Raw genomic sequence first — 4,417 nt, forward strand, 5'->3', positions numbered from 1 at the left:
AGGTGTTGTCACAGTAGTCTGTAATGAATTCTCTTGTTTTCTTTTGAAATTGGATGAGATATTCTGGAAAAAAAAAAAAAAAAAGAAGGAAAAAAACCCCACAAAAACAAATGCAAAAGTTTCCTCCAACCTTCAAAAAAATGCCACGAAGAAACAAAGCCTTTTTTTTTTTTTCTTTTTAAAGATTTTAAATTATTTGAAGGTGCTTCCAATTTTGAAATACTCAGTAGAAAAAACAGGGAGGGAAGGAGCAAATTTTGTGACCTATGTGAAAACTTAAAAAAAATAAATTGTGTGTTCATCAATCTCCTTGCTAAATACAACGAAAAATCATATTTATATTTTTTGCAAGAGATAGAAGATAAAGTTTGTTGCTGAGTACATGGTTTTCTCCCATTACAATGATGGCTGCCTTTTCATTCATATTTTAATGAGGTTAGTATCTCTGAGACAGCTTTTTCGGGGTGGAGGCCCATGTCTCCGGTACAATTACAATAGGAGTTGCTTTATTGACAAGTACTATTCAAAATCTTCACAGTATAGAAAGAAAGGCTTTAGTTTTCCACCACTTGTCCAAATACTTATTCCTCTCTTACTATTAAAACACTTGCAGAAAGAGCACTCTCAACTGCCTGGAGCCCTGTACACCGGGCAGAGCACAGCTCGGCAAAAAAATACTTCTCTTAAATTCAAGTTGCATTTATGTCTGCAAAAATTTCCCTCGGTAAAACTCAACAAATAGACAACAGAAACTAACAGATAGTCTTGGCAGCTTCTGCATCCATAGGTTTACAAGAAACAAGCTCAGATAAATGGTACTTCCTACCCAAACTGTGAATCTGACTCCAAACATATGAGAGAAGACAAAGTTATGCAGAGATTACTCATCCAATATATAATTTATTAGACAGAAACAAAAAAAAACATAAATCCAGCTCTTGGCAGGTTAATCTCTTGTGCTTTATTTCATCTTCTCTACGTCTATGCTATCTCTCAAATACTTTTCATTATTGTAGCAAGGGAATACAGCCTAAATCTAAATATGATACTAAATAAAAGCCTGAACCACATCCCAGAAGTGCTAGCACATGAACAAAAACTTACTTTTGGTGCATCCAAAAAAAAGTTCACACAGCAAAACCCTCTCTTGTAAATTTGTGGGGGTCATCACATGAATTTTGAGGGTTCATTATTTCTTGAATACATTTTCTTCCAGCTCAATCCTTGGCTGTGGTGCACAAGATAACATCCAGGAGAAGGCAGTGCCCTGTGTTTGGGCAGGGTACCCCGTGGCATCCACAGGCTTTGGCTCATCCACACCCACACCTTCCTGACCAGCCAGGAAGCCACAGGAAAGGGTGCTGGAGATTCAACTCCTGATACACACCTGAATACTGGTTGGAGTACAGCCATGGGAAAATCATTTTTTTCTAAATTTGCAGAGTAAAACCCTTTTGCTAGAGATACTGAATCTCTCTATGTGAAAAGAAACACAGCCACGAAAAGTGCCTTTACCCATCAACTAACTTAAGTTATTCCTGGATGTAAACTTAGAAAGAGGATGAAATTTAGTGCAATTTATTGCTAGAGCAGTCAGATTGAAAAAAGAAAAAAAGAAAAAAAAAATATCCCTCCCAGAGCAACACTGACCTCAGTAAAAGGGATGCCAGGGCTGAAATTAGACTGTGAGGTTGATTCCCACCTTCTGTCGTAAGGTCTATAAAACCTTCCTTCCACATTCACAGGTGGTTTTCTTTTTCTACCTTCAGAAACTGCCACGTATTTCTGGGAATTCTGAGGGGAAAAATGCTTGCTCTGTGCCTGAGCTGCCAGAGCCTCTGCAGTCCCTGTCCCGGCGAGAGGAAGAAGCAGCAGAGTTTGGAGCACAAGTTTCAAACTCCCCTTCTGCCACCACCTTCTCCCTCCACCAGTTTTTGTTTTTTTCCAGTTTGCATAACATTATGTTTTCCTGAAAAAAAAACAAAAAATTGCATCCCAGTGAATGTGATGGAATTTTAATAGCAAAACATGGTTTTGTGTGAGACTGTCTCTACTGTAAAATAAGTTATGCTGCCCTACAAACAGGGTTGGGATTAAAAGGCTGCTGTCTTTTTTTTTTTTTTTTTTTCTTTTTTTTTTCTACTAGGCACTTTTTTGCTTTTCCCAGACTTTTTGTTTTTTGGTGTCTTTTTTTTTTTTTTGCTCTTCCCAGTTTTCATAAAAAGTAGACTCCCCATCCGTATGTGACAGGGGGAGGGAGGGATTTCATAATGGGCCTGGTGCAAGAAGAAGACGAAGGGGGAGAGAGAGGGGAAAAAACCCCTCTAAGCTTTAATTTTAATTCTCCTGCCTTTATTTATCTGATTTGTGGCCAGATGGTGGTGAAGCAAGGCAACCCCTTTGTGCAAATGAAGCCCACATGTGAAAGTCCTTCTGTAATGTAATCATTGAGACCGGAAGGGTTCATACTGTGTCTGAAAAGAGACAATGGAGCCGGGATATATCAACATCGCCGAAATCGAGTTCATTTGCGATGCAGGCCCTTTGACTATGGTTGTCATGAAAACTTCCTACTTTGATCAGCAGAGGGTGGAGAGAAAGAGAAGAAGAAGGGAAAAAAAAAGAAGTCTTCTAAAGGGGCAGGGATGCGGCGCGGGTGTTTGCTGTGCACTTGGCTCCGGTTCACGCCCCTTTCCGGAAGATGCAACAGGGAGAGGAGCATCTTGCACCTTGACCTGTCTAGACGGGGAGCGAAGTTTGGGGGGTTTTTTGTCCCCGTTTCCAAGGGCGAGGGTTGCTCTTTGACCCCCACCACCAGCGGTGGTGGCTCTCAGGGCGTAGGTAGCGGCCCGAGGTTTCCTGCCGAATTCTCGCCGCGGCCGGGAGGGAAGGGGATGGACAAAGACACGGACCAGCTGTTCGGAAATAAAGCTGAAATAGTAGAACCTGGGAGAAGCTAGGTTTTGTAAGCTATTATTTTCTGCACAAAACCCCTGGGAGGTATTAAACAGCTGCATCTGAGCTGGCGAGCAGCGGCTAAAAGACAGAGCAACAACTGAGAGCCCAGGACTTTGGCAAACTCCGCTTCAACCAGAGAAACAAGTGGCTGGAGCGCCAAGGCCTTTCATGGCCCGAACGTCCGCCACCAGCCGTCTCCCTTCGCCGCCGTGTCTTCGGGCTGCCGGGAGGTTTCCGAGTGGGAGGCTGGCTTTGGAGGAGGGCGAGGGGCGTGGGGGGCACGGGGGTGGGAGCTGAAGGGCCCACGCAGGTTCTCCAGGGCTTACCTGGAGCTGACGTTTTGAATTATGGGTCTAATGTAACGCGTCGACGGTTCTGCATAGCGAGAGGGATGCTCTGTTTGCTCTTTCTGCCATCTAACTAGGCATTATCTGTAGGAAGTGTGGGGTTTTGGTGATGTAATAAGCAAAAAAAAAATCAGTTTTTTCCTCCATGAGGTTTCTTCAGCAAAGTCAGAGAGCAGCTTAAGGGAGTTGTTGGGACAGAAAAGGAGAAGGGATGGATTTACTCCTAGGCCAGGGGAGAAAATTCAATGAAGTCTATAGAAAAAAAAAAATCAGTATTTAATCTGATGCTTACCAACCTTTGAAATTTGGGGCAGGCCAACAGAACAAACAAGTAACCTTTTACTTTCCAGCCACAGCTGTGTCAGTGTGCCCACTCTTTCTCATCACTAGGAAATTCATGCAGATTGTGCCTTGTTTTAATATTCTTGCCGTATTTTAACATGGTCTATACAGGTTCCTCACAGAAACTAGCTGAGTATTTTGTGATAACACTGCATTTTGTCAGATGCTTTATAATGTTATTTAGAAACATATTTGAATCTATTTAGGGCTTCATAAATATGAATAAAGCATTTACAAAAGGCAGAAGTAACCCATGGATTAGACCAGATGCTTTATACGTTACAAAATTCCTAAACTTCAGCAGTTCTAAACTACGTTTTACTTGTGTTTTTTTTTCCTAAGTGATTAACTATAAATTAGCATTTTCCAGAAAAAAAAAAAACCTCTGCAGATTTATGTGCAGGAAATAAGGGAATTGTACGAGTGGCTAAAATCCAGATTGCTAACTGGAGTTTCAAATATTTATAGACAAATTAGGGAAGGAGGGGAGGGATGTCATCTGTTTTTTTTTCCTGAGGCCTTGTGATATAGAGATGGGTTTTTCTCAGCTAATTCTGCAACCAAAGTGCTCTGCCTGGCTTCTTCAAAATTATATTTGATATATTTTTCTTGAATGCTTTTGGGGCCTTTTTTTTTTTTTTTTTTTTTTTTTTTGTTAACTGTTGTGGAAAGTGAACAAAAACAAACCAAAAAAACAACACTGAAAAGCCAGAGGGTTGTGCTGGCCATGGCCTTCTGAGCAATTGAAAGAAGCAGGCGAGTGAGAGGGT

This window comes from Lonchura striata, chromosome 1 (assembly GCF_046129695.1).
Source record: "Lonchura striata isolate bLonStr1 chromosome 1, bLonStr1.mat, whole genome shotgun sequence".
Lineage (NCBI taxonomy): Eukaryota > Metazoa > Chordata > Aves > Passeriformes > Estrildidae > Lonchura > Lonchura striata.